Source organism: Numida meleagris, chromosome 20 (genome assembly GCF_002078875.1).
Source record: "Numida meleagris isolate 19003 breed g44 Domestic line chromosome 20, NumMel1.0, whole genome shotgun sequence".
Lineage (NCBI taxonomy): Eukaryota > Metazoa > Chordata > Aves > Galliformes > Numididae > Numida > Numida meleagris.
The window spans coordinates 2,688,464-2,706,453 of record NC_034428.1 but is presented as its reverse complement, the minus strand read 5'-3'; the positions used below and the strand labels follow the sequence as shown (position 1 = coordinate 2,706,453).

Genomic DNA, 17,990 nt, shown 5'->3' with positions numbered 1-17,990 from the left:
CTAGAGGCCAGGTAGAAAGGAATAAATGAACAGAGGACAGAAAAAATGCAACTGTGGGGAAATGGGATTTGGGTGGCGGAGTTGCCAAGCGTCCCGTTCTCTTGGAGTGGAGTTTACTGACCATTGCTCAGACCTTGGGTTGGCTTTGATAGGACCCTGAAAAAAAAAAAAGAAAGAGAGAACGGGAGTGGTTCCCAGGCTGTTAAACAGGTAGGATGGAGATGGAAGGGGTGGCTCGTGCTGTACGGAGGGGGAAAGATGTGAATTTGGTTTGGTTGTTCTGGGGGAGGTGAGATCCAGGTTTGCATCACACCTGCTAACAGAACTCGGCCATGCCCCCAGGGGCTGTGTCCCACCTCCCAGTCACGGTGCATTTATCCCACTGGGGAACAGTGCTGAGGAGGCTGGTAGTTTCCTATAGATTATAGATGCTATCTATGCTAACTACGCCTGCCAACGAATCGGAGGCTGAAATGCTGTATTTGGAAAGCTATTTATTAACTTTGGCTTTTAAATTCTTCTGAGGGCGCACAAACGCAGGATCAGATACTGCAGGCGTAAATTTCTTCTCCAGATGCTGTGGGCTAGACTTGTCCCAGGCGAAAACGTGTGTCTGGAAGCTACAGCTCTAGCAAGGGAGAGAAGAAAGGGAAAAAGGCAGCGTGCTCAGAAGCGCAGCCCAGAGCATAATCAAACTGCAAACTGCAGAAACCCTTGCAGGAGAAATCAGTCTTTTGCAACAAAAGGTTTCCAAGGTTTCTCTTGAGTTAGCTGTGAGGATAAGTCATTTCTTAGGGGAATTCTTCTGCCAGTTGGGTTAATTAACATGATAATGTGTTGTTTCATTAGCTACATCTTTCATGGGAAATATGAGTGTTTCCTTCATAACAAGGAGAAAACATTTCGCTTGTTTTTCTTTTTTTTCAAGACACTGCTGAGAATTTACAGCAAACTTCCTTGAAAGGGGCTGCAAAAGCTACATAGAAAGTAAGTCACTGTTTGGCTTTGTGTTATTTTAAGTGCTGTTACTAATCATGATTAGGGCTGAGCACCAGTTCTGTGTAAGCCCTTTTTGCACATCCCTCAACACTTTCAAAACAAGGTTATGTCGTGGAAGAGACTCCACTTGTCAGCATCCCAGAAGCATTCTGTGCAGGGAAGGGGAAACAGGGATTTTTCTCAGCATCGAGAATGGAATTTCTATCCGACCTATCCAGGAGTGAATACCAGCAGTCTGAGCTGGCGTGTGCTGAGATTGTTGGGTTTTCAGTCACAGTAGCCCTGAAAGGATGTAGTAATCCAGGGCCAGGTCGGATGGGGCCCTGGGCAGCCTGATCTGGTGGTTGGCAACCCTGGTTGGAGCTCGATGATCATTAAGGTCCCTTCCAACCGAAGCCATTGCATGGTTCTATGAATCCAGCTGTAGGCCTCTGCTCTTACTAGCCTGTGCACCAGGACACCGGAGTTCTGGTCGGACTCTTTTGTTAGTTTCTGAAATTATTCCACTTGCCAAGACTAAACAAAGGTGGGATCCAAGCCGCTGCTTTCAAAGATAAAGAAATAATCAGCTCTTGTGGATTCACCAGCAAAATCACGGCTGTGTCCTACAGAAAGTCCTCGCATCTCTTTGTGCCTTATGTTGCCCCAGTGTACTTTACATCCTTCACTCGGGAAAGCAGTCAGCAACCCAGCAACGTACTGCTGTTGCAGGTTAGGTGACCGAGGTGGGTTTCAGTGAAACAACCACATTTCTCATTCAACAGGTGTTCTATTCCGGCCGACGGAACAGCCCTGCAATATTTCTCAGCACCGAACCGGTGGCTCCGCGTCACGCCAGCCTTCGGGGTGCCGGGGAGGAGCGTGAGGTGGAGCAGGAGCACCGGATCGGAGCCCACGCTCGGTAAATAATCGATTCTTTGTTCGAGACAAGCAGCGGGGAGGCTGAGTGCCCCCGGAGAGGCCGCCTCGGCTCAGGGCTGAGGCCCGGCCGGCCGCTCCCCACGGAGGACACACCTGTTGGGGGCCAGCGGCCGCAGATTGGCTGGGCGCGAGGAATGCACCTGCGCAGGGAGGGGTGAAGGACTACATGTAAGACGAGCCCGTAGACACTCGCCGTCTCTTCTCAATTCCAGCTTAAACAAGCAGCAGAGCTCCGGGCTGCGAAGAAAGCCACGCGTGGTTTAATCCTTTTGCTTTCTTTTTTTTTTTTTTTTTTTGCTTTCTTTTTTTTTTTTTTTAATTTTCTATTTTTTAATTCGGTTAGATTTCGGTAGGCCGAGAGCACTTTGAGTTGCGTTGTTTTTTTCAGGTACGGTTCTATTTTTTATTATTATTTTTTTTTTTTGCTCCCTTCGCTCCGTGTGAATCTCGCTGCGAACGCCTCTCGCTCCGAGTTCGTCTTTTCCAGGACATGGGGAAGATCGGAAGACGAAAGCCCCGCCGTGCACCCGCGATGGTCACTGCGTCCTTTTGGTTGCCCCCTCGAAGGCTGGTGATCTTGGTTTGGGAAAAGGTGCTGTGCATTCAGCGCCGAAGTTGCTTGAATTGTGTGTGTGTTCGTGGTACTGGTAAGCCACGGTGTCCAGGTACTGTGGTAGCAATGATCTGAGTAGCACGCGGCATGACTTCTTCAGTGCTTTTCATACCTCTGTTCGTCCTCTCCACTTCACTTTTTCGCAGGGCTCTGTCCTCTTTTTTCTTCCTCCTTTTCTCCCCAGGTGGATTAAAGAGGGTTTTGTTGTCGGGATCAGGTTTTGTCTGCTCAGTTCTGGGGGAGGGGGAGCGGCGCATGAATCCAGCGTTCATTTTCCAACCAGCCAAACCAGTCAGGGCAGGCAGAGCAGAACCAAGAAACCAAATAGGAGGGAGCCATGGGGGAAAGCCAGTTTCACCCAGGTGTCCTGGAGAGCTTGGAAAAAAGACTCCATCTGAGAAGTCTTACGGCAACTGAAATGGGACGGTATAAAATTGGGGAGATCCATCCAAAGAGACGCATTGCATTTCAACGAGGACCCAGCTTGGGCAGTGCTAACGGTGACCTTTGAAATGCAGCACGCTAATGGGCTCCTTCTCCTTTTCTTTGTGGTGATTGCCATTTTTCAATTAGATTCTAAATCAGTTGCCATCTTAACGTATTTTACTGCAACCACAAAACGCCCGACCCTCTTGTTTTAGTGGGTTCTTTGGAGCAGGAATTAATTCCTCAGCTTCAGCGCTGGAAGTGAAGGAAGGAGATCTGGAACTTTTCAGACCACCTCGCTGTGGTGGAAGCGAAGGGGAGGTCTCGCCCTTCCTCACTCATCGCTTTCCGCTCATGGCACGGAGGAGCCATTTTGGGTTCGTTTTGTTTATTCTGTTCTTACCCGAGGCTTTTTCGTGTGTGTGTGCATGACCAAACGAGCACCATTAGGGCTTCTCGCTCTCGCTGCCAGCCCGACCAGCCCCTGCTTGCACTGCCTGCTCGGACACCGGGGAGCAGGAGACAAAACAAAGCGCTTGGCTGCCTGGTGAGGTGCGAGCCTGCTCGTGGGCTGCTTCCACAGACGGGAAGATGGAGGCACCTAAAAAAGCTCCTTTTTGGCTCCTCGTTGGGCTGGCAGCTGGAGGGCGACGCTGTTGACGTGGTAAATTTGGATGAGGAGAGAGAGGTGTTTTGTAAGCAAGCAGGCTCCGTGTGTAACGCAGCCGACCGGATTCAGGAAGAGGCGCTGGGCTGGCTTTGCAGACACTTTGCAGTCAGCAGAAAATGTTTGCTCACGCGGTCCCTCCACCCCTCCACTGAAATGGCCTTCGAGAAGGTTCTGCAAGGCGCCGAGTTGGGCCAGCCAGAGCCAGGGGATGGGGCTTGTCCTGAGCCTGCCCTGATTGAATACTGCTGGATTCGGCTGGTTTCAAAAAGGTCTTTAATTTCTGAAAAAATTCGTCCAATTTGCATGAAATGCTGCTGGATTACTTACCCCCTCCTTTTCACTGAGGCTAGTTCTTGATTTTTGTTTTTATTCTTGCCTATATCTTCTCTCTGTAATTGCAAATATTGCCTAAATCACATTCCTTTGAAAGAAAAAGTTAGAGGCTTTCGTTTTGTTCTAGACTGCTCTGACAGAAGATTAGTTTGTGCTTGCTCGAGTCTCAGAGAACTGCATGACGACTGAAAAACTGCATGCCCTGTTTATGCACAAATACCAAGCCAGATATGAGCTTTTATCCATTCCCTCTTGACTTTTCAAATTCAGTACCGGTTTCAGTCCTTTTAATTGGTTTAGATCCCTTTTTTAATTTAGCTGGCATTGCGGCTGTGCCTGACGCTCAGTGCCCACGCAGAGCTGGAGGTTGGTACGTGCAAGACTTCTGCAAGTACCTTCGCTTGTGGGTGTCTAAAGGGCTCTCAAAATTAATTTGAATTTAATCATTGAGTTATTAGAAGTCATTACTGAATGAGAATTTGAGCTCTGAAAAGGCACCGTTCCACATACGGGTAACTAAATTGAAGCAACTCAAAGAAAAGCACAGAAATGCCAGGATTCGGGAAAGTATTAGCTAAATTCTGAATTCTGTCTCCTTCTCCCATTCTGCCCAGCAAGCGATGAGCCTGGTGAAGGCATAATAAGTTCTCAGAATAATTATATCACTCACCATTATGATCATGGCTGTATTAATACATTTCAGGAACGCTAACAGTCAGAACGTACAAATCTGGCACCTGAGTGCTGGGGCTGGCCAGCAGCAAACTCTATTCTCCAGATACAGTGATGCCATCCAGTGTTTCCAAGAGATCAGGGGCTCAGTGCTTCTCCTGCCCTTGTTAACACCAAGTGCAGTGCTGCTCTGTGCAGGGAATGAGCTGAGGGGCTGCAGGTCCCAGAGCTGGCCTGACCTGCTGACACAGATTTACCAGTGCAGGCTGCTGTGTAAAAATTGAGCTAAGCTTCATTTCAGAAAGAAAAGAAAAATCCTCTCCAGAACAATGCTTTTAATTTAATCAGGTCCAAAGTGAATGAAAGGGCACATTAAAATATGCTTGTATGACCACATGCCAGCTGATGGTAGCGTTTGGAAATCGCTTCCATGAGATAGCCATAGAGCTGTAAAAACTCTCCTAGGCTTCCCCTTTTGTATGGAGGTTTGCTCATGTAGGAAATAGGGTTTTCTTTGTGTCCTCAATCTGAAAAAAAAAATGGAGAAAGGTTGAAGCGCTAATTTTCTACATTTCTAACAAAATAAAGCACATAATGGGATTTCAAATTGCAAAAAATGCAAATTGGACATATAAAACGAGTGCAATCAGGTGTTAATTTGTTAGATATTTTGTTTGCAAAACAAGTTAATTAGAATGTCCTTACCATATTTCGGGCAGGGGAAAGTGGCCTGAGGAAATCACATTTTACAGTCGGGACGCGCATTTCACATTAATTAGTTTTTCTTTTAAGGGCTGTGTCATTAGAGTCTGATAAGTCGGCGTTAGAGGCTTACTTTTTATTTTAATCTTTGGTGGTGGTGGAAGGAATGGCAATCAATGAGCCAAGCAAACTCCAGAAACAACCTGGTTCGTGCTGATGCGTTTAAGCTCCCAGCTAAGCCTGGCTGTCCTTTCCAGCTCCAGGTACAGCTTTTATCTGATGGAGCTCGAGATATAAAGGCTTAAGTTTCACATGCTTTGTTCTTTTCATCGTCCGTGCCTATTGATTAAGGCTCACCCTGCAGGTTAACCAACAAGTAATTTTTCCCCCCACTGGAGCTGCATTCCTTTCCCGACCTGCAGCTGCCTGGGCAAAGCCGGGCACCTCCGTGTCCCCCCTGGCATATCTGATACCCGATTAATGGATACCCCATTGTTTTAGGGCTGGGGGAACTTTGAGGAGCAAGTGGGGGAGGCGGTAGGAAGCAGAAAAGGGGAGGAGAAAGAAAGGTAATGCAGGTACAAACCTAATTACTCCCGATGTTTAAAAAAAAAAAGGGGGTGGGGTTCACTTAAGTTCCTTGTTTTCCACTCCTCTTCAGTCATTCTTTCCTTTTTTTCTCAAGGCCTGAACATTGGTAATAGTGGTGATGATTAACTAAATGAAGTCGGTAACCTGGGCGACCATTAGGGTGGTTTTATATTTCATGGGTACCGCATAGCCGGAGAAAGCACGCCGTTGAGGACTCGGAAAATCGAGATGGGGCGTTTGGGATTTTTCGGTGGTGGTTTGGATTTTTGTTTCGGGTCCTTTCTTGGATTGCGCTGCGTTGCTTTGCGTTTTGTGCCTGGCTGGTCCACAACGGTAAGGCTCCGACCGCCTTCCCCCGCGCTCCCTTCTGCTCCCACCTTTCTCGTTCCTTCTCTTCATGACCTGTTGCTTCTGAAAGATCCTGGGCACGACCAAAGTGCTCGGGCCCACCCGGAAAATACTCTGCTGGGGAGAAGGAGGGAGGATTAACTTCTCAATATATCGGATATACGGTAGATTAATCGCCTTGGAGATATATTTGTTTTTGATGATGCATCTCAGACTTGCCCTGCTTCTGTCATTAAGAGTCAGTGCTATTCCCTCGAGACAAAGCATTTAATTTTGAGTTGTCACCACATTGCCTTGAGTGAACTAAAGGCAGGTGCTGCCTTCTGCAGAACAAGAAGTTTTCCTAACTCTCACGAATCGCTCGTTGAGCAGGCAGTGGTAACGTCAGCAGCAAGCTGGTGTGATAGCTCGCGCCATTTTTTGGTAAATACGAACAATTTACCTGCTCTGTAGGTAGTAAATAAGTCTCACTGAAAGCAGACAAGAAAAATGAGCTGAAATTTATTAGCACCGTGTGGCAGAAGTAGGCTATCAGTCCCTAACAAACTAGTTTTATTTTGTGAACTAGGTGGAAAAAAAATGTGTGGGATTTTGTATTTCGAGCTGGTTACGGAATCCCTAATTCCTCTGAAATTTGGGCTGTGCCTCTTGGGGGCACTGGCCCCATAGCTGGTCATTGCGAGCACCGTGTTGGCTGGAGCAGAAGGCTGCGGTGTGCATTCCAACCACGGCCAATTCCTGGCAGCTCTTGTAGTAAAGAAAAAGAATTGTGAACGTTCTGTCTGTCCTGCAGACAGGTTGGCACATGCTGAAGTGAAGACCCAAATGCGTTTCTCAAAATATCACACAAAATTGCAGTGAACCATTTCAGCCAGTTTTTTATAAAATCATTTTCCTAACTCTTATTTGTTGCTATCAAACTTCTACTGTAGCAGCTACTCCAGGTGCTAAACCCACGATAAAGCTAATTTTTGGGTCTCAGACTTACGATGATAAGAGCTGTGTAACCTCTTTAGCAGTTTTTGGTATTATGGATATACACCGTCTTAGGATTGATGTTGGTCCTTTGACTGCCAATATAGCCATAAAATCCCAAGTATATATTTCCTTTGAACTTGTTCTCTACAATTCACTTTTGAAACTTGTTTCCTATATAAAGTTTCTCCAATGGTACTAAGGAGAAAAAGAACTTAAATAGATGCAATGTTGTGCAGAAGAAAACACAAAGGCTCCTTCTCTTGTTCTGTATCCCATTAGTGGCAGCTCTTCGGGAAACCAAGCAGACCATTGTTATTTTAATGGGAGGTCTTGGAGATTATTTCACAATTTTTGTCTTCTACAATGTTAGATTTTCTTTGTGTCCCCACAAAACCTCCCATTTCCACTGCACAGTGCTGATGGGTAGGTCATCAATGATAAAAAGTTTTAAAAAGAAAATTCACCAGCCATTGCTGGGTTGATTAATGATTAACGCAAGAGCAAGGCATGAGGACTGTGTATTAGAACTACATTATGCAGCTAAGAAAAATGTGCCTTCGTAGTAGTCATCTTGGCATGCTACCATTGCCCAGCTTATATGTGAACACTATGCAGGGTTGCAGAATTTCGTGGGCTGTTTTTCTTTCTGTTTAACTCCAGGTGTGTTCTGCTGGTTGGCTCAATCTGCAGGTGTTTGTCTGGGGTGGGAGTGACTGCTGAGGACGTCGGTGTAGCATGGGTTGATGCATGGGGAAGGTGCTGTCTGCTGCTCCATTGGAAGTGCCACGTTGACAAAGCATGCCAACAGTGTGTTCTCTTGATACAAACAGAGTCTGTGTTTTTAGTGGAAACTGAGCCGGTGAACTTACAAAGAACATATGCAATGTGAGGGCTTTCAGGATCCCAGTCTAGGGCATCACAGGACTTTTGAGAACAGGGAATAGATGTGAAAGAGGCATGCAGGAAGGGCTGTATGGCTTTACAGGTCTGCTCCAACTTCTGGCTGCATAATATTGCCCATTAGTAGTAATACACTGGGAGCTGAATCCTGCTCTAGGCTGACGTTCCTGATGTGGCATGAATGAATAGTAGAGGAGCTGGCACGTCAAGAAAAGGATTTTAATTAAAAAATATTTTTCCATTCCTAAAAGGAGAAGTGGGAAATCAAATAATGGACTGAGGCTTTTCGCTCTTCCATGGTAATCCAGACTGGTATTATGTCTTTCAGCATGCGTGAAGGGAATTGGTTGATCCAGTTGCATTTCTTTAAGGACAGGTAAATTGCAGCAGCACTGCCCTTGCAGATTTCTTAACCTTTTGTTTGCAATTGCAAAAGGGAGGATAAGAAATGAGGGAGCTTTAAATGAAGGGGGAAAGCCACGGTTCTCTCCAGGTCCTTGGAGAAGTGCCTGAACACCTCGCTGCTATCTCTGCTGATGAAGCACAGCCATTGCCCCCCTCACACACCTTGCTTCTGCAGCCCTGAACACATCCAATGCACTCACCTTGCTTTATGGAAGCAACTCTGACCTTTTGAGCAGCATTAGTGAAAGGGCAGTTCTAGTGAGAGCTGGAGATAAGCTTAGAGCTAGTTTGGCCTCAAGGAGTTTTTTCCCTTATTGGGAAACGTGTCAAAGTCAGGAGGGTGAAAAAGGCTTTAAAAGAAGTGGCCCTGAAAAAATTCCTCATTTCTTGTCCCTCCTGACTTTCCTCTTTGTTTACACCTGCTGTGGAGAGAACCACCTCTCTTCATTCTGGATGCTCTCCATCTCTGGTGAGCAGGAGGGATGTGAAGAGCTGATGTAATGCTGCTCACCAGGTACCGTGGGCACCGGTTTGGTCTGGGTACACAAAGAGCTGCCCTGGTGAATCTCTTGTCAAGATTTGGATTTCATACTTTTGAGGAACTCTTTCATGGCATTGATGTACGTGTCTTCTGGCTTGAACATGCGTCTTGCTCAGTGTAACGCCTCTCAGATTGTTGAAAGGTTTCAGTTGTAAGAAATGGGCTTGGGAGAGATCCACCGAGGATCATGCCAGTGTCCTTTCCTGCTGAGTTGATTCCCAGAGCATCATAGACAAGATGGTGATTGACTTACGTTGTCCTAATGGCATCATGAGATGGCATCAGAAATACAAAGTGAGGCTGGTAAAGGCCCTGAAGCCTGATGCAGAGGGAGAGGGGTGGCTCAGGGCCTTTTCCAGCGGAGCGCAGACAATCTGCAAGGATGCAGCTCTTGCCACTTCTCGTCTCACGATAGGTGTGTAAATTCAAATATGTGATTCCACACTCCCCCTCTGATGCAATAAGATATATCACATCATAGCGCACATCTGTATTTGCTAGGAGCTCTGGGTCTGAGGATCCATCACCTCTCTTCTCTGAGTAGTTTATGAAATCAATGCAATTGAGTATTTTTCCCCTAATTGTAACCAAGCACCATGTAAGTTCTCTAAACTGCACTCCAGAAAATTTTTGCTCTAATATCAAGCAAGCACGGTTTTGATACATAGCAACCAGATCTGTTAACACAGCCTGAGGTTTTGTTGTCTGGAAATCCTCCATTCTAACTATCACATCGAGCATGTAGGCTACTTCAGACAAAGAGCTATTGTTCGGTTCTTCTTGTTGACTTTCTCCATACCGTGTTATGGAAGCAGAAAAGACACTTTCTTTTCTAATGGTTACGAGGAGCACATCTGTTTGCTAGCTGCCTCAGGGAAGCTTTACCTTTCCTGATACTTACCTAACAGCAACGGGCCAGTGGGGTTCAGTGCAGTCTTGTTAGAAATAACAGAAGAAAAACAAGCACAACATGCAAAAGTGACTCCAACCCTCCCTCCGTTCCCCAAATTTTTTGGCAGCAATCTTTTTTGTTATTCCTAGGAAGTCAAAATGGATGGGGGAACCACGGGTGTAATTATATTTAAATGCCAATACTGGGGCACGGCCCGCAGTACAAGACCTGAAAAGTTGTGCACGGCAGTCTCAGGTAAAAGCTCTCGTAATGCAACTTGTTTGCATCTGACTTTGACTTGTCTTTCTCTTAAGTGAATCTTGAGGCAGTGTTAAAGGACTTACAGTGTAGTGACCCATCAGTAATGTCAGGTGACGTGCAGAAAGACGTGGCAGACGGACGTGCCTTAAACTGGTGAGATTCCAGTTGCATCAGTGGCTTCTTGTATCATTTCATCACGTTTCGGTCCAGCTGTTTTTCACTTTATCTCCACCACCTTTCAGTCCCGCTGTTCAATGGCCGCAGTGCTGCTGAGAGGTTGGGAAGGGCTCTGACCTTCCTGAGGCTTTGAGATTTCCAGCAAGCTTCAGAACACCATGGACGGTGTGTTAGTCTTGGCTTTGCAAAGGTATTCAATGCCAACGCCGAGCCTCTTTGTGCTGAAAAAGCTGTAGTCATGTGCCTGGCTGCCGCAGAGATTTTGAGAACTCGGTGTGTGCTTTTAACATCACGCATCAATATTGTAAAAATCTACTCTACAAAAGCCTTGTGAACAGGGAGAGGACTGAAGCCCTCTCAGCGTTTAAAACAACGTGGTTTCCTTGTAATAACCGCGCTCTGTAAGGTCTTTGGATTTCCGAAGAAAAACAAATCTGATTAAAAGATGACTGAAAGAATCAGCAAATGTTAATTGCGTAATAAAAACGTAGATAAAGCTTGCATGGTTGGAGGTACTGGAAGAAAGGTAAGAGTTATTATGCCTGAGTCTGTAAAGGTGCTGCATTGCTTCCTGGATTTTGCTTCTCCCCACATTTTAAATTTACTGTAGCAGGTAGGGCTGTAACTGCCCATCCCTCAAATGCCATCTTGCCACAGTTCGCAGCTGCTGAGTGCGTGCCATTAGGTGGAAATAGAAGTAAGGACTCTTCGTGGTAAGTGACAGCAGTTGATAACTGAGGAAATCTCAAGGGAAGGACAGCTATAGGTTGTATTCCTTTTTTTTTGTTTTTCCTTTCTCTTTTTTTCTTCTCCAAACAGCGAGGCTTTCTAGCTTGTGCTATATCTGCTGCTTGTAGACCATGATCCTGAGATGCCATTACCATCTTACTGGGCAGCATTGGATGTTTTCTGTTTTTCTAATACTGCCTGGTAATGATGATTATGGTGTTTCGTGTACAACGTGGAAAAGTTCAACAGCGAATTTGGAAGCAGAGGTCAGTGGCCAATAGAGAAACCCAAGCCTGACTGACCACCTTTGCTTGGGGAGATTTGACAAATTTATCATGAAATGCTTCAGGTTACAGAATGAAGGGTAAAAGCAAATAGAAGAAAGTCTCCTTCCTGTAGAATTATGAAATAATCCCAGAGTGAGCATGGGAACAGAAAATCGTGCAGAATATAGAGCATAGCACGTGTTTGATATTGCAATGACAGAATACATTCAAATGAAAATGCTGAGTATTGTAGCATTCAGACGAATGCAAGTGCTCTTCTCCAATTATATTCTATTTACTTTCAAGCCATGTTAGCTTTCCAGAGAACAAAAGCAAACACATTAGCAAAAATTAGCATTTGAGTTTTCTAGTTTATAGTTTTCCCTCCAAATCAAAATGTTCTTCTAATCTAAATATAAGATAATTTAAGGAACAGACAGCTGAAATCAATAGGGGAGCTTAGTTTTTCAGCCTTGCTATTATCATTTGCTCTGTCCTTTTCACATCAGCTCCTCCAGACTTCTCTCCTCCAGCGGAAAGCTCCAATAGCAAAACCGCTTGTTTTAAAACCTTCAGCTTTTAAGTAACGTTTTTTATTTTTATACAGATGGCTTTTTAATGCCAATTTCTCACTTCTTGGTGAGAAAGTGGGGCTGTTCTTAAGCACCACTCTCCCCTAATGGTTTTCATTATTTTGGTGGACTAACACTACAATGTGCTTTAAGGTGGCATGGACCTGATTCTTACTCCGTGGGGTTTCTTTCCATAAATTGGTGGTACTGCTTAAAGTCATTAGGAAAGAACTAGCTCAGTCTAAAAGGACTTACTGCAAGAAAGCTGCCTTCAGTGGTTCACAGATGCTTTTTGTTTCTTTCTGAGAATTAAGGCAATACAGGAAGCTTTACTCCTCCAGTTATCAGATACTGGAGGTGCAGTCTGAAAGCTATCACCAAGAAGGGATATTGCTGCTGATAGATGCTTTTATCGGGCACGGGGTGCTGTGGGCAGGTGTGTCAGTGTCCCTGGCAGGTAGGAAACACTCCAGAACACAGCAGCCCCACACACAAACCCAGGCTCCTTATGGGTCCTGGTGTACTGCAGTGTTTAATTAAGCACAGAGGGCTGCTTGGTCTGTGAATGCCCATCAGAAGTGCAAAGCCATTCACAGACACACAGCCTGGGTGAGATGTGTTGCGTGACAGTTTAGACCTATACAAAGCTTGCACCTACCGTGTGAAACGCTGTGCCAGGGCCACAAAGACTTGCGAGTACCTTAGGGCTATGATAAATATGCATGCAGCAGAGCAGTGAGGCTCAAAGCAGAGCACTCCTGCTACTGAACCATAGTGCCTGAGAGGTACAGCCAGCTCCAAGGGGCCAGGGAAGGAGCAAACCCTGCTGCCCCTCCTGCATGGAGAGAGGGTCAGCGGCAGCCAGAACCCCAGCATCCCTACCATGGCACAGAGCTCTTAGCTAACAGAACGCCTCGTGGCTCAGAACTGGGCTAGATTTCTACAGCAAACCTCTGGAAAAGATAAAATGAAGCAAAGCAGGCAGCTACCCTTCATCTTCGTCATTAGCATTCATTATGCTTAATTACATTACCAACAACTGCACACCTAGGTCCCCTGTCACTTTGATTTAAGATTCAAATTCGTCTGCGACCCTTCAACTCCAGCTGTACAATAAAGTAATGTCAGTGAACTGTATTAAATGCTGGGTTATCTCTGACACATTTTTGTGCCCTTCTTAGTGCTGATTTGTTTGTACACCAGATTTCAGTTTGTTGTTTTAATTGATTGGAAAGACTCAGAGTGCTGGTACTTCTGTGAATCAAAAGGGAGAAGGGAATGAGGAAACCTAGAAACCAAAGGAAGGAAATCTTCCTTCTCTTACCTTGTACTGAAATAGAACCTAATCTTGTGTTTCTATTTTAGATTTTCAGTACATCAACTTTCTGTATCATCTTTGTCTCCTGAAATCCACCACGAACTTCAAATTATCTTTCAGCACCAAACGTCTTCCTTCTGCCCATCCCATATCTGGTAAATTATTGACATGCCCGGTGATGTAAGACAATCTTTCTCAAGCCACTTCCATTAGTTTTTACGGGCCACTGACATCCTGAAGAATGTGGACTCATTAAAATAGATGCTCCATTTCTCCAGCTGCTGGACAGACGATGGTCCTCTGTGGGCATCTTACTAGACAGTGCTGGATTTCTTGGATCTATTCTAACACTGTCTGGTAACGATGTTTAAAGGGTGAACCAAACAACACCATGCGTCAGGAGGAGTTCTCAGAGAAAGACACTGTGCCACGATTTAGGCCGAATTGGAACATTTGGCCAAGAGGGTAAGGATGTTGGCTATCGTATTAATGAGTATTTTTAGGCATAGCAAATCGTTATGATCGCAAATAGTTATGATAAAGAAGCTGCTGGAAACCACCCTGCTAGGCATTCCTACTGCAGTAAAGAAGGTGAGGTGCATGCTAGCTCTAGCACACAAATGCACGCCTTCTCAGAAGCACAGCACTGCACAATCCCTCCAAACGGTGGGGTTAGGGCTACTGGGTATTTGTATGGCCCAGCTCTTGCCCAGGGGGCTGAAAGATTTGCTGGTAGCTTGCCGTGCTTGGCCGTGAGAGGCGCTCAGGGCAGGATGCTGGTGGTAAAGGTCGTTCTTCCCAATTACAGTTCAATTACCTCCATGGCTGAACAGCCTGTGAACTTTCAACCTTCTAACCTGCCCTGTTGCAGGCAGCGCTGGCAGCATATGGAGCAGGTGGGTTAATCGCTCTAATCATTCCATTAAGAAACAAAGCAATTTAACCCAGGCAAGGAACAAGTACTGAATGCAGAACATGAACATGCCAGCTCCCCAGCCAGTGCGAGTTAATGGTGCTGCATGAACACGTGCTGATGTGCAGCCTCGCATCTCTGCTTGGGTCCTGCCTCGACATCCATAGTTGTATCGGTATGATGGGGCAACTAGAGTGGGGCCACTAAAAAATGAAATTCAGTCTGCACGCAGCTCAGAGAGAAGGTCAACCTAAAGTCTGGAGCTGCCTGGACCTTAGGATCATATCCCAGTTCTATTCCACATTTAAAGCATTGATTTCCTTTGGAAGATGATGATCTAGAGCAGTAGAGTTAACAAACCAGTAACTTTGACTTCATCCAAATCCGAATGAAAATTTGGGCACGGCCTACCTCCAGAGAATAAGAATTCAAGGCAGGACTCATTAACAGGCCACTGTACGAGCTGAGACTCACCCTTACACAAGGAGCGTTGGTGCATTTCTCAAAGAACATCAAGTTTTGGGGTTCCTGGGGACCCGCTCTGGTGTGGGATAGCGCACAGACCTGGTGCTGGTTTTTCAGAATTGCGCCCATTGGTTTTCAGCTCCTTTCTGTAAGAAACATAGGGGAACATTACACACAAGCTTGGACCACATGCTCCTCTCCCCAGCTCTTTCTACAGGCTCCCGGGACTGCTCTGTGCTTGAATCACAGCACTAAAACCTTTTCCTCATCCTCAGCTTATTGCTAATCCCCTCCTTCCCGGATAAAACAGGTACAGCAGCCCAGTGGCACGCAAGCAAAAAAACTCTCAGTGCCTTTTCAACCCTGTCCAGGATGCTGTCGTACCAAAACTACCGCGTAATACAGGAACAGTAGAAAAATGAACCAAAGGCAGCTCCCACAGAGGTGCTCTTGCCCTTGCAGGTTGCAGTTCTCAGGAAAACGAGGGCAGGAGGGAGCAGAGGAGCATTCTTTGGTGATTAGCCTCTGTGTGACTTATTAACTGGCTCACAAGGGATTGAGGAAATGGTGTGAAATTTGAGTGATTCTGCAAATTGGCTTTTAACAAGCATTTAAATAAGATGAATTGGAGCACGCACCCAACTCCCATCCATCTTCTCTTCTTAAAACTCGAGATGGATGCTAACCCTGGATGGAATAAAAAAAAAAAATAATAAAAAAGGAAGATAACAGTAATTGGGCATCCCCGGCATGCACAGGGATGTCACCTTAAGTTAAAAAGGGAAAAAAGCAGTGGAACCAAGGAAATTCCCCTGCCCTCCCTCATGCTGATTTATGCCTAGGAAAGCGTCCACTCAGCCTTATCAGGGCGAGAACAGTGAGTCATGGGAGTCAGGAGCAACCCAGCGAAATCCCCTCGGCCTCAGTATCTTTCCCTCCCTCCCCTTCTCCCACCGACATTCAGCTTGCTTAGCTCAGTCTCATAGCAGAGCAATTCCACGGGCAGAACTGATGCTCACTGCGCTAGAAGAGCTAAGACCCAGTCTGCATTAGGCTTCACTCGGGCTGGGGGTTCAGTATCGATGAGCACACAGCTGTGGGGGGCAGCTGAACCACATCTGCATCCCTGCTGGGTGATGGAGCTGCAGCACACGGGGATGGCAAGCAAGCATTTCACAGCAACGTGGATGTGGAGGATGGAGCCGGGGGTAAGTTAAGCAAGTTCTTTACAGTATGTTTTAGTTCTCATGCCAGCGAACTGCAAACAGTGGCGTTCTCACGATTGTACTGCCTGTATTTCAAGTTAAATATTTACTGGTTACTGATGTGTCTATGGGAGAGGCCCTCGGCCTTTCCCCGCCCCATCACTGTAGTCCTGGAGCTGAAAGAAGTGCTTTCCTGTTGGTTTCCTTTAGCCTGCTGATTGCTGTCTTACCAGGCAAAGTTAGATCTAGCTATTTCTGTCTAATACTGTCTGGTAATGCCGTCAATCGCATCGGCAAAAGTCTTCATCTTGACAGAAACACGGAGGGAAAAGCTGGCTTCTGTCAGAAGAACCAAGGAGGTTTGGTGCCCGGGCCTTCTCGCTGAGCCTGGGCTTGTGCTGAAAGCTCATCCACACGCACTGCTTCTGTTAGCAGCCAAGATGTGCTGTAAAGCACACGCGGGAGATGAGGAAAGTCAAAGAGCAGGCGGTGAGCACGTAGGCAGGGCAGGCAGGTAGGGCAGGCTCCTGTGCAGCTAACTGCACGTTGGTGACTTTTGGACCCCTTATCAGATTTCTCTGAAATGCGATGGGCAGAGCTGTACCAACCCAATGGCAATGAGAAAGCCTTCCTTCAGGAAAACAACCCACTGGGGCAGAGGCCGGCATTGCCCAGGACAGAGTGAGCTCAGCTGGGGCTGAGTGCTCCTGTGCTCAGCACAGAAAGCTGAAAGCAGAAAGGTGCTTAAGACATTTCTCTGAGTGAATTTAGGCCATTTTGCCATCTGAGTTCACTCTCTGCTCAAGCAGCTGCTCCCGTTAGGAAATAATTTGTTAGATGAGCAGAACTTAACAGCAGATCAGTACATCCTGCTACTACACTGCTACTTCAGATAAGGGCTACTTAATTTTTATGCCGCTAGAAAAGTGCTTCTTAAAAGCGTCATTAAAAAAAGGGTCTGCAAAGCCCTCGGTTCAGCACATCTTCTGTTCGGGATGTGGTTAAGTTATGCAGTAGGAAGGCGGACTTCCTGAAGAGCGCTCTGGTTCTCTACCAGCCAAAATTCGTCCTGCCCCTAATGAGAGCCAAGCAATAAGCTGTGCCAGCTGCAGGGTTTCAGAGCAGCGCAGCAGGATGTATTCCCGACCTCACCTGAGGAGCACCCCGAGGCACGAGAACAAGGATGGCACAGCTCTATCCTCCAGCCCAGTCTCACTCAATTGTCAGGAATTTCCCATTAGGAAACCTCCCTGCCCCACACTGCTCAGACAGTGCAGATGGTATCTGTGTCCTGCTCGCAGTGACTCATGCTGGCAAGTCTCATTTTGCAGGGTACAAGTGATAGCCCTTTCCATAGTGCAGCTCTTTCACAGGAACTTGCTGCTTCCTTTGATATATTGCAGCGTCTCCTCTAGACAATTTTACACATTTTCAGTGCCATCCCTGAACTGCAGCTGCTGGATTCCTTGTTTTCCTTTCCTCTGTGTGCTCTCCTCATCCAACACCTCTGCATTTCACAGGAGTTGGAGTCTCTCATCAAAGTTCCCGTTTCTGTTTCTCTCTGGTGCTCAAGTGTCCCTTTGGAATTCAGGCGTTCCTTGAAATGAAAGGAGCCTGACCTTTCGGCAGCACTGCCCTTGGCTGGTTATCTTTAAAAGAAGTGAAAACAAGAACTACCTCCATCTTCATAAAATGGGTTCTTGGTAAGTTGGTAATACCGAAAAACAAACAAGCAACGCAATGTCCCGGTTAGGTGGTTTTAAAGGGAAATATGTACAACACATTCTCAAAGAGACTGAGGATACAACTACAGTCCTTAACACTGTGTTCACATATTTCTTTTACTAACTGCTGCAATCACGATGATGAATATTTTCACTGTTTTTTTTAATCACTAGAATCCACATGTGTGGACAAACATTCCAAGGTTTTCTGCACGGAAATAGGAAGAAAAGTTCCCCTGGCTGCTATCACATAAATGCATGTGTATGCCCTACCTAGTACTGAACTTGCTGCTTCAATGCCTTAGAGTTTATGCTTTGTTAAGCTTTTAAACTCTGTATTTAATAAAAGACTTATTTGGAAACAATACA

General features: G+C 46.1%; 2 long non-coding RNA genes across 13 annotated transcripts in view; one reads left to right on the top strand and one right to left on the bottom strand.

The window, feature by feature from the left end:
* The window catches only part of LOC110408710, a 30,868-nt gene extending 12,880 nt beyond the window's left edge, over nt 1-17,988 (top strand). Inside the window, exon 3 of the long non-coding RNA XR_002444510.1 lies at nt 929-17,988. This is a non-coding gene — a long non-coding RNA (uncharacterized LOC110408710). The remainder of the gene's footprint in view (nt 1-928) is intronic.
* Nucleotides 3,899-17,990, bottom strand: part of LOC110408708 — a 30,796-nt gene continuing 16,704 nt past the window's right edge. For 7 of the 12 annotated variants that reach the window (XR_002444499.1, XR_002444504.1, XR_002444503.1 and 4 more), the window contains 3 exons: nt 14,702-14,838; nt 5,923-6,389; nt 3,899-5,161 (listed from right to left, as the gene is read on the bottom strand). This is a non-coding gene — a long non-coding RNA (uncharacterized LOC110408708). The remainder of the gene's footprint in view (nt 5,162-5,922; nt 6,390-14,701; nt 14,839-17,990) is intronic. The other 5 variants (XR_002444498.1, XR_002444508.1, XR_002444502.1 and 2 more) reach the window with 2 other exon arrangements.